We start from the raw sequence: 12,732 nt of genomic DNA, 5'->3' as shown, positions 1-12,732 counted from the left end.
ATTCTCTCTCTCAAATAAATAAAATCTTAAAAAAAAAAGTAGTCCCTGTATCTGTGAATTTTAATCAGTGAACCAAAGAATAATAGTCCCAGCATTATAATTCATTTATTTGATTCTAAAATATTCCAAAAACAGACTCCAAATTAGGTCTTAAAAGAAGTGACACTCTACTAGAAACCTTACAATGAAATACAGCAAAACAAACATACAGTTCTTGATGTGTTTTAAAAGCAATGCTTAACTTCTAAATATTTACCAAGAACATTTGTTTCTTAAAAAAACATATTTTTAAAATAACTTCAGCCTTTTTGTTATTAGTACACAAGTACCAGGGATAATTTATAAATTATTTTATCATTTTTTATTTTTTTAATTGAGATGTAATTGACATACAACATTATATTAGTTTCAGGTTTACAATAAAATTATTCAATATTTGTATGTATTGTGAAATGACCAACATAATAAGTCTGATTAACATCTGTTACCATACATAGTTACAACATTTTTTTCTTGTGATGAGGACTTTTAAGATCTACTCTCTTCACAATTAGCAAATACACAGTATAGTATTATTAATTACAGTCACTATCTTGTACATTACATCCCCATGACTTATTTATTTTATAGCTGGAAATTTGTGCCTTTTAATCCCCATTCACCCATTTTGCCCACCCTCCACCTTCCAACACCCAGCAACCACCAATCTGTTCTCTGTATCTATGAGCCTGATTGTTTTATTTTGCATTTTTAAGATTCCATATATAATTGAGATCATGCAATATTTGTCCTTGTCTGACTTACTTCACTTGGCATAATGCCCTCGAGTCCATCCATGTTGTTATAAATGTAAATGATATATATATGGTGTATATATATATATTATATTGGTATATATACATTATATTCTATTTCCTTTATCCAATCATTCATCAATGGACACTTAGGTTGTTGCCATATGTTGGCTATTATAAATAATGCTGTAATTAACATGTGGGTGCAGATAACTTCTTGAGTTAGTGTTTTCATTTTCTCCAGATAAATACCCAGAAATGTAATTCCTGGATCATATAGTAGTTCTATTTTTAATTTTTTTAAAGGATTGTGGGGTTTTTTTTAAAAAAAAGATTCATTTATTTATTTGAGAGAGAGAGGGAGCACACACAAGTAAGGGGAGGGGGCAGAGGAAGAGGAATAGAGAGAGAATGCTCAAGCAGACTTCCTGCTAGACTGAGGAGCCCCACCTGGGGCTCCATCCCAGGACCGTGATATCACCACCTGAGGTGAAATCAAGAGTCAGCCACTTAATCAACTGAACCACACAGGCACCTCCCTTTTTTTAAAGGATCTATTTTTAACTTTTTGAGGAACCGCCATACTGTTTTCCATGGTGCCTGCACCAATTTACATTCTCACCAACAGTACACAAGGATTCCCTTTCCTCCACATCCTAGCCAACACCTGTTATTTCTTGTCTTTTTTATTATAACCATTCTAAGGGATGTGAGATGATATCTCATCATGGTTTTGACAAGTATTTCCCTGATGATTAGTGGTGTCAAGCACCTTTTCATGTACCTGTTGGCCACCTCTAGATCTTCTTTAAAAGAATGTCTATACAGATCCTCTGCCCACTTTTCTTTTTAAGATTTTATTTTCAAGTAATGTCTACTCCAAACATGGGACTTGAACCCACAACTCTGAGACCAAGAGCCACACACTCCACCCACTGAGCCAGCCAGGTACCCCTCCTCTGCCTACTTTTTAATCAGATTGGTTGGGGTTTTTGCTATTGAGTTATAGAGTTCTCTATATATTTTGGATATTAACCTCTTATCAGATATATGATTTCCAAATGTTTTCTCCCATTCAGTAGGTTGCCTTTTCATTCTGTTGATTTTGATGATTTCCTTTGTTGTGCAGAAACTTTTTAGTCTGCTGTAGTTCCACTTATCTATTTTTGCTATTGTTGCCTTTGCTTTTGGTGTCAGATCCAAAAAAACCATCACCAAGACCAATGCAATGAGCTTACAGTCTATGTTTTCTTCTAGGAGTTTCATAAATAACCTTTATTATTTAGATAATTACCAGTTTTAACCTCTACTTACAATTATTAGCTTCTGTATTCAAATGATGTATCTCAAATGCTCAATGATTCAAACTTCTCATTAATTCATATCACCATGACCACTTACACCCTCAATCCCACTCTTATCATATCTGAGATATTACAATTCATTGGCAACAAGCTTCCTTATTTAGTTTTGCAAAGAATAATTCATTCAGGACTTTACTGTTAAAAATTTTACATGTACTTCCCTGGTTTATAATAATACCCTAGACTTACTGTGATGTTAACATAGTACTTATTCCAAAGTACTTGAAAACATATGCAAATATATGTTAATATTTTAAATAGGGAATGCAGAACATATTTTTAAATTTTATACAGGCTACTGCCAACTAAGCACTCTATTTATAATTACATAGTTCACTGATACTCTTTAATAAGCATAAATGGGGAAATCTCCTGAAGTTTATTCTTTTTATACAGTCACTCAATAGGCAGCTAGCCCAGATAGATAGATACACGCCATTTAAAATAAATATTAACATTGTTACCTTATCAGTAACAAACAATCTAAAGAGTTATAAATCTAACCAACTAGTTTGCTATAAAGTTGCAAGTGTCATTAGGAAGGCTCTTGAGTAGATGACATCCAAACCAAGACCTAAAGGATGAGAAAAAGCCACAGGAAGAGCTGAGAGAGGAGTGTTTTAGTGGGAACAAAACACTGTTGTCTGTTGGCTTGTGTAACATCGAAAGAAGTCCAGTGTGGTGAGTGGGGAGAGAAGACAAAATTAGCCTAAGATGATACTGGAGAGAAAATATAAACCAGATTTTTCCCATTTTTCTTTTTCTTTTTTTTAAGTTTTTATTTAAATTCCAGTTAGTTAACATAAGAGCCTTAGAGAGAAGCCTAAATTTTTTTCCAGGTATAATAACTCATTTAAGGATTCTATGCAGAAAAGGCACATAATCTTAAGTATATGCTTTGTTTTGTTTTGGTTTAGTTTTTCTTTAATATTTTTATTTTTAAATAATCTCCACACCCAATGTGGGGCTCCTTGGAATTTTCTATGTAGACAATCATGTCATCTGCAAATAGAAATAGTTTTATTTCTTCTTTTCCATTCTGTATGGCCTTTATTTCTTTTTTTTTTTAAGATTTTATTTATTTGTCAGAGAGCGAGAGAGAGAGAGAGAGAGAGCACAAGCAGGAGGAACAGCAGAGGCAGAGGGAGAAGTAGGCTCCCTGCTGAGCAAGGAGCCTGATGCTGGACTCCATCCAGGACGCTGGCATCATGACCTGAGCCAAAGGCAGATGCTTAGTGGACTGAGCCACCCAGGCGTCCCTGCCTTTTATTACTTTTCTTGATTTTTTGCAAAGGGTAGAACTTAAAGTACTATGCTCAATAACAGTGGTAAGAACAGAATGCTTGCCTTGTTCTCAATTTTAGGGAGAAAGCATTTAGTTTTTCAGCATTAAGTGTGATGTTATTGTAACATTTTTTTTAAAGACTTTATTTATTTGAGAGAGAGAGAGAGCATGAACCAGGTGAGGAGCAGAGGGAGAAGCAGACTCCCTGCTGAGCAGGGAGCCCGATGCAAGGCTCGATCCCTGGTCTCCGGCATCATGACCTGAGCTGAAGGCAAACACTCAACCAACTGAGCCACCCAGGCACCCCAACTGTAACATTGTTTTTTAAAGATTTATTTATTTTAGAGGAAGAGAGCGAGCAGTGGGAGGGACAGAAGAAGAGAGAGAGAGTCTCAAGCAGATTCACTCAGCACAGAGCCCCACACAGGGTTCTTTCTCACAATCCCAAGATCATGACCTGAGCCAAAACCAAGAGTCTGATGCTTAACTGACTGTGCCACCCAGGCTCAATATTTTTTTATACTCTCAAGTTGAGGTAATTCCCCTATATTCCTCATTCACAGAGTGAATATTGTTTTTAAATAATTTTGGATGCTATATGAGGAATACATTGGAGGAAACTAAAAGAAGTAGTGAGGTAACCAGTTAGGTGACCATCACAGTACTGCAGGTGAAAGATGATGGTAGCTTAGACTTAGATGATGGTAGTGATCTGACCCAGTAGATAGGTGAGTAGATTCAAGATGTATTTTGCTGTAGACCCTGTAGGATTTGTGGATGGACTGAATGGTTAGAGTTAGAAATTGCATTTGGATGCAATTAATAGTCTACTACAATGAGTATAAGGGTTAAGTGGAGAGTTTTTCTCCCCCATATAATAATAAGTCTGAATGTAACAAGTCTAACAGTTTAACAGTAGTTCTATTGATGTCATCAATGTCTCAAGATACTTCTGTTCCTTGCTTTCTCATCACTAGCATGTGCTTTGAACCATACAGTCACAAGATGGATGCCTGTACCTTCAGGTACCACAAATCAGTTCCAGTAATGAAGACAGAGGGAGACTTGCAAAGATTTTCTTTTAGTAAAACTTTATTTAAAAAGTTATGTACTTTCTAAAAGATCTATCCATATTTCCTTGATCAAAACTATGTCACTGGCACTCAGCTGCATGGGAGGCTAGGAAATGAGTATTTCATTTTCCAATCTTTAAAACAGAAAAAAGCAGGGAGAAGTTTATTGCAGTGGGTTTTAGGTGAGCCAACCCATAATAACTGCCATATTAAGGATGCTGGAGAGTAAAGAATCATGGTTGCCTTCCAGGTTTCTGACTGACGGACTGTATTACAGTTTAGTAAGATACATAAGAGGGGAAGAGGAATACATTTTTAATGGAAAAGCAATAGCTCAACTTTGGATATATTGAGACTAAAATGTTTGTGAAGCATCTAGAATATCAAGCAGAGAATTAGACAATATGAAGTTGGAATTTAGAGAAGCCAATGCTAGAGGTAATAATCTGGAAGCTTTCAGGATATTGATGGTATTTAACGCTGTTAAAATATATAAGATCACCAAGGAATAAGACACAGCCTTGAGAAACTCCAATATTTAATATTGGTTTAAGAAGAGTGAACTTGTAGGGGCGCCTGGGTGGCTCAGTCGTTAAGCGTCTGCCTTCGGCTCAGGTCATGATCCCAGGGTCCTGGGATTGAGCCCCGCATCGGGCTCCCTGCTCAGCGGGAAGCCTGCTTCTCCCTCTCCCACTCCCCCTGCTTGTGTTCCCTCTCTCACTGTGTCTCTCTCTGTCAAATAAATAAATAAAATCTTAAAAAAAAAAATAAGAGTGAACTTGCAAAATAGAGTGAGTAGCTAAAAAGGAAAAAGAAAAACTAAGAAAGAGACAGGCTGGGTGATAGACATTGGGGAGGGTATGTGCTATGGTGAGCACTGTGAAGTGTGCAAGACTGTTGAATCACAGATCTGTACCTCTGATGCAAATAATACATTATATGTTAAAAAAAAAAAAAGAAGATAACAGGAGGGGAAGAATGAAGGAGGGGAAATCGGAGGGGGAGACGAACCATGAGAGACTATGGACTCTGAAAAACAAACTGAGGGTTCTAGAGGGGAGGGGGGGTGGGAGGATGGGTTAGCCTGGTGATGGGTATTAAAGTGGGCACGTACTGCACGGAGCACTGGGTGTGTTATACGCAAACAATGAATCATGGAACACTACATCAAAAACTAATGATGTAATGTATGGTGATTAACATAATAATAAAAATAAAAATAAGAAATTAAAAGAGACGTATGTTTCATGAAGAGGTGCTCAACAGCGTGGAATGCTACTGAGCATCTAAAAAAGATCAGGAAAGCAAAGAGTCTATTGAATTTAGCAGCATGAAAGTTGGTGATGACTCTATTAATAAGAACTGATTTCGGAATCAAGAAACAACAAAAAATCAAGTTGAACCCAAATAAGAATCTTGCTTTTTCCCCCCCACACACACACAACAAAAAGTCTGGAGATGAGCTGCTACAGGCACTAGTTGGCAGCTGCATGTTGGAGCTGCTGTGATTCCCTTGGACTTTCTCTGATGGCTGCATGATGGGTGTCATTACTCTGGACTCATGTACAAGGCAGAGGGGGAAAACGCAAGGGTGTGGAGCCCATCAAATATGTCCCTTTATTAAGACTAGAAAAGCTTGGGGTGCCTGGGTGGCTCAGTCCGTTGAGCGTCTGCCTTTGGCTCAGGTCATGGTCCCGGAGTCCTGGGATCGAGCCCCGCGTCGGGCTCCCTGCTCATTGGGGAGCCTGCTTCTCCCTCTCCCCAACCCCACTCATGCTCTCTTTCACTATCTCTCTCTCAAATAAATAAATAAAATCTTAAAAAAGAGAGAGAGAATAGAAAAGCTTTCCAGGGCACCTGGATGGCTTAGTCAGTTAAGCATCTGACTCTTGATCTCAGCTCAGGTCTTGATCTCAGGGCCGTTGAGTTCAAGCCGCATTTCGGGCTCCATGCCCAGGTTAAAAAAAAAAAAAAAAAGTGAAAGAAAAACTTACAAAGAAACTCCTATCCTCAGAATTCTTTTGGATCTCATTAGTCAGAACTATGTCATACAGCCACCCTGAACTCCAAGGGAAGCTCTGGGAAGGTGAGAGTTTAATTTTTCTAGCCTCTACAGAGAAAGTGGACAAGGGAAAAGGGGGTTGGGAATGAAAGCCTTCGTCAATCAAAAGTGCCTGCCATGGTGACCTTGAAAACAACAGCTTTAGTAGTTGTGGTGAGAATAAAACCAGGTTATATAGGAGATTGAAGAGTGAATTGGAGCCACGCCTCCAGCATGTCTCCCTGTGTGTCACCTGCTTGGCCCCTCCAACCTCACCTCTGCTCAAAATGGACCCTTAACTGCTCCTGCATCTGCGCCGGCTCCTGCAAATGCAAAGAGTGCAAATGCACCTCCTGAAGAAGAGCTGCTACTCCTGCTGCCCAGTGGGTGGTGCCACGTGGGCGCAGGGCTGCATCTGCAAGGAGGCATTGGACAAGTGCAGCTGCTGCGTCTGTTCCAGATGTAAATAGAGCAACACATACAAACCCGCAGCTTTATTTTGTTGTGGTTGTTTAGTTTTTATTTCATAATCATAAACTGAACTCTGCAATCCAGCTGGACTTGGAGGGGAGTAAGGAAAATAGGGAACCCATATAACTGCAGCGAGAGCACAAAGATTATGGGATATTTCGAGCAGATGGGGGTGAAGGGGTACTCTCCTGAGCTACAGAAGGAATGGTCTGTGTAGTTATGATAAAGCACAAGTCAAATGTATTAGAGTTGTCCACAGTCAGCAACGGTGATCTTCCAGCTAGTCTTGCCATTCTTGGACCCAAAGCGCTCCATGGCTTCCACATGCCCTCTTTCACCTTGCCAAAGACCACACGTTTGCCATCCAAGCACTCAGCCTTGGTAGTGCAGATGAGAAGCTGGGAACCATTTGTGTTGGGTCCAGCATTTGCCGTGGACAAGATGCCAGAACCCGTGTGCGTTAGGATGAAATTCTCATCATGGAACTTCTCCCCATAGACAGACTTGCTGCCAGTGCCATTTTGGCTGTGAAGTCACCTCCCTGACACATAAATCCTGCACTAATCTTGTGAAAGCAGGAAACTTTATAATAAATCCTTTCTCCCCAGTGCTCAGAGCACGAAAGTTCTCTGCTGTCTTTGGAACTTTGCCTGCAAACAGCTCAAAGGAGACCCAGCCCAAGCGCTCACAGTCTTCCTAGATGCCGAAGAATACAGTGGGGTTGATCATGGCTGGGTTTCAGGGGCGGCTGGGGGGCAACTGGAGGGCCACAGCGTCTGCTCAAACTTGAAGTTTTAAAACTTTTTTTTTCATATTACCCTGACCTTTGATACATTCCTGTTTCTATAAAATATATTAATTATAATAAAAGTTGTTGACTTAAAAAAAAAGTGAATTGGAGGAGAGGTAGCAAAACACAACAGATAGAAACATTCTCTGTTCATTTGGCTAGAAGTTTAGCTGCATGGAGGAGCAGAGAAGTGGGATGGTATCTAGACTGGGATTTAAGGTCCAGATTTAAGGTTGCTTTTAACATGAAGCAGACTATGTTTGTAAGATGACAGGAATGATGGTAGTGAAGAGAGGAGAGAGTAACGATGCAGGGAGTCAAGGGAATGAAGAAGACGACTCCAAACAGCTCACGCCCATGGGTTCCAACCTATTTGTGATCTTTTCTCCCTGACTTTCTATCTGCCTATGGTCTTTAGACTTACTCAGCCACCCTCCACAACTGTGGCAGCTAATTCCTTGCAATAATTCCCTTAGAATCCCTGGTTCTGCTTCTCTGGTTAAATCCTGACATTGAATTTGATCCTTAAAAAGTCATTGAAAAGGCAATAAAATTATGCACTGGTTTCTCTGAAAGCAGAGAGGAGTCACACACTTCCAAAGTGAGAGTTCACTTAAACTGAATTTTAAGGAATTATTAAATCTGGGGCACCTGGGTGGCTCAGTCGTTAAGCATCTGCCTTCAGCTCAGGTCATGATCTCAGGGTCCTGGGATCAAGCCCCATGTTGTGCTCCCTGCTCAGTGGGGAGCCTGCTTCTCCCTCTCCCTCTGCTGCTCCTCATGCTATGCTCTCTCTCTCTTTCAAATAAATAAATAAAAATCTTTTAAAAAGAATTATTAAAAATTAATAAGGTAAGACAGGAGTGGGAGCAATGGTAAGCTACTGAGCCAGCTCACTGGAAAAAACAAATTTGATTTGTAGTGTTTGATCATTCCCCTGGTGTGTATATACTCCCACCATGGCCAATATCAAACTACCAACATGATGATACAGAGTACAGAGTTGGGAAAAAATGCACACAGTTGCTTTTGTGAATCCACACCACTAAGTGGAAGGTGGAGGGAGAACAGAATATACAATGAAAAAGTAAACACCAACTTCTTTCTTCTACAATACACTATCATGGAGAAAAGATCCAATGGACACCCTTTCCCACACAGTTGTCATTGCAGTAGAGGAACAAAGTTCAGAAACATGATTGCAGGGTTTGGCAGCTTACCAATAGTGACCACCATAATAATAAATTCAACTAAGAAACCTCTAGACATTGTCCTCAAGAAGCAGGTAATGTTATTTGCCTAAGATCAATGAAGGGTAAATGCAGAGAGATGTGATTCAAACCCTAGGCAGTGTACAGAGAATGCTCTTTCCACCATCAAATGCTTCCTCACTACCATATCCTGTTGTAAGAACTAAACCAAAAGACCAGAATGTGTAACACCAGGAAAATCCTTATACACCCCCATTAGTCTGGGATCAAATTTTTTAGAATCTTTGTAGTAAGATAAAAATGTCCATTTGGTTTTGCAGTAATTTAAAACCAGTCTCTAACCTATTCATCTATGGCTAATTGATTTGTTACAAAGATGCTAATACCATTCAATGGGGAAAGAATAGTCCCTTCAACAAATGCTGGGACAACTGGATATCCACATGCAAAAGTATGAAATTGGACCCCTGCTTCACATCATATAAAAAGTTAACTCAAAATGGGTTAATGACCTAAATATAAGAGCAAAAACCATAAAACTCTTAGAAGAAAGCAAAGGGGTAAACTGACGTGATCCTGGATTCAGAAATGGTTTCCCAGATTGGCAGCAAAACTTTGAATAACAAAAGAAAATGTAGATAAATTGAACTTCATCAAAATTAAAAACTTCTATGGCTTCAAAGAACATTCTCAAAAAAGTGAAAATAAAATCTACAGAATGGGAGAAAATACTTGCAAATCATATATGTAGTATCCAGAATATCAAGAATTCTCGCAACTCAACAACAAAAAAGACAAAAAAATCTGATTTAAAAATGCACAAAGGACTTGATAACACATTTCTCTAAAGAAGATATAGAGATAGCCAACAAACACATGAAAAAATCAACATCATTAGCCACCAGGTAAATGCAAATCAAAACCATAATAAAGTACCACTTCATACACCCTAGGGTATAACTATAATTTTAAAAAATAGTAACTGGGCGCCTGGGTGGCTCAGTTGGTTAAGCGACTGCCTTCGGCTCAGGTCATGATCCTGGAGTCCCGGGATCGAGTCCCGCATCAGGCTTCCTGCTCGGCAGGGAGTCTGCTTCTCCCTCTCCCACTCCCCCTGCTTGTGTTCCCTCTCTCGCTGTGTCTTTCTCTGTCAAATAAATAAATAAAATCTTTAAAAAAAAATAAAAAATAAAAATAAAAAATAGTAACTAAGGAGCGCCTGGGTGACTCAGTCGGCTAAGGGGCTGCCTTCAGCTCAGATCCTGGGGTCCTGGGATCAAGCCCTATGTCGGGCTCCCTGCTCAGCAGGTCATCTGTTTCTCCCTGCCCCCCTGCTTCTCCCTCTGCTTGTGGTCTCTCACTCACACTCTCTCTGAAATGAATGAATGAAATCTTTAAAAAAAATTTTTTTTAAATAGTAACAATGTTGGTGAGTGTGTGGAGAAACTGAAACTTTAGTATATTGCTGATGGGAATGTAAAATAGCTCAGTATTATGGAAAATAGTTCAGTGATTCCTCAAAAAGTTAAACATAGAATTGCCAAATAACCAAGAAATTCTACTCCTAAATACATACCCAAAAGAATTGAAAACAGTTATTCAAATACATGTTCACATCAGCACTATTCACTTTAGCCAAAAGATGGAAACAGAACAAATGCCCATCAATAGATAAAAAGATAAACAAATTGTAGTATAAACATACAATAAGATATTAATTAACTCATATAAAGAAATGAGTACTGGGCGCCTGGGTGGCTCAGTCGGTTAAGTGTCTGCCTTCGGCTCAGGTCATGATCCCAGGGTCCTGGGATCGAGCCCCGCATCGGGCTCCCTGCTCCGTGGGAAGCCTGCTTCTCCCTCTCCCACTCCCCCTGCTTGTGTTCCTGCTCTCGCTCTCTCTCTCTCTGTCAAATAAATAAATAGAATCTTTAAAAAAAAAAAAAGGGAGAGAAATGAGTACCGACGTATGGTACAATGTAAGTGAACCTCAAAAACACTGTTAAGTAAAAGAAGGTAAACACAAAAGGTCACATATTGTATGATTCCATTTATATGAAATATCCAGAATAGGTAAACCCATAAAGACAGGATGCACATTGGTGGTTGCCAGGAGCTGGGGGTGGGGTAAGTGGGGAGTAACAGCTTAATGAGTATGGGCTTTCCTTTTGGGGTGATGAACATGTTTTGGAACTAGATAGAGGTGGTAGTTGCAGAATGCTGTGAATGTACTAAATACCAATGAAATGTTCACTTTTTAAATGGTTAATTTTAAGTTTCATGAATCTCAATTTAAAAACAAGAAAAGCTAGGATCCAAATTTGCCTCTACAGTTGCAGTTCATATTAAGCAGTCAAAAAGAATGTCTGTTAAGTTGTACTGATTTTCATTTTATGTTAAGATCAAGTGAATTCAATTTTGTGTTTTGGAACTATTTCACTGAATTTGAAAACTAAACTAAATGTGGCTTTCAATTCTAAACAAAACAGTAAGAAATAAAGTCAAGATAGGTGGTTTGGTTGGGTTTTTTTCTTAAGAGTTTTAAAATATTTCTGAGATTTTTAATAGCAAAAGGAAATCATATTTAGTACAGCTGGATCATTTCTACATAATTGGCTTTTCATTCTTGATCTGGTTTTGAACTGTTTACTCCACTTTAGTAATTAACCATTATCAGCTTCATTAATGAAACAGAAACCACCTCCTATAATCATTTATAAAATACTTGTCAAACAAAATTTAAACAAAGAATAGGATCTGGGCAAAGTAACAGCTCTTCAAAATCTACTGCAACTCATTATAAAGTATTCTAGTTATTTTGTTGTTGTTTTCCATTTATTATGAAAGACTCCTTCAGGACCTACAGCATTTCTCTTGGCATAGTTATCTGAATTCTTTTATACAAGAGAAATTATTTTAACAATAGTTTTTATCCACTGATGTGAAAAGCTGAGTTTTTAGCTGCTTATGTCTATAAATTATAAAAATCAAATTCCTATTTAATCAAGCTACCTTTAGAGACATTATTTTATATCCTACTTAATTTTTAGTTGACTGAGTAAAAAAGAGCATGGGAGATAGTTTAAGACATATTTCTTAGTTTAAGAAATTATACAAGCAAAATTACAGCTTGTATATTCAAAAACAAATTTAAAGTATTCTGAAAGATTTTTCTACTGGCATTTAATGAGAATACCACAAAGTCTTAAATGATTTAATGATTTATAGGAAAACATGCTCCACTATTGTAATCCTTTTCCCCAAGGCTTCATATTTTATAGAGTTTAGAATATTATTACTTTAGATAAATAAGGCAAAAAAAAAATAGAATGTTAACTCAGAATATAAGGGATAATGGTGAGATGCAAACTTCATACACATAAATGATGCTAGTGGCAGATCATCAACTGAGCATGTTCTTTGAGCTTCTTTTCTAGTTCACAATTGCACTTTGCTAGCTAAAAGATCAATAGTAGCAATGAAGCACGAAAAGGCTCATAGGGTGATTTAATCCGTGATCTTTTTTTCATTACTCTTCCACCAGAATCTTGGTCTGTGGCAATCTGCATTGCCAGTGCCCATCACAGGGCCTGGTTCATAATGGGTGTTCAGTAAGTATTTCTTGTATGAATGAATAAATGAAGGAAGGAAGGAAAGAAGGAAGGAAGGAAGGAAGGAAGGAAGGAAGGAAGGAAGGAAGGAA

At 38.3% G+C, this 12,732-nt stretch overlaps 1 pseudogene; it reads right to left on the bottom strand.

Annotated features, from left to right (window-relative positions):
* Window positions 1-7,271: 7,271 nt before the first annotated feature.
* LOC110580441 lies at window positions 7,272-7,757 on the bottom strand (annotated as a pseudogene).
* Window positions 7,758-12,732: the final 4,975 nt, after the last annotated feature.

Source organism: Neomonachus schauinslandi, chromosome 4 (genome assembly GCF_002201575.2).
Source record: "Neomonachus schauinslandi chromosome 4, ASM220157v2, whole genome shotgun sequence".
NCBI classification, from domain to species: Eukaryota; Metazoa; Chordata; class Mammalia; order Carnivora; family Phocidae; genus Neomonachus; species Neomonachus schauinslandi.
The sequence above is the reverse complement of the archived record's forward strand: the minus strand, read 5'-3'. Positions and strand labels throughout refer to the sequence as shown.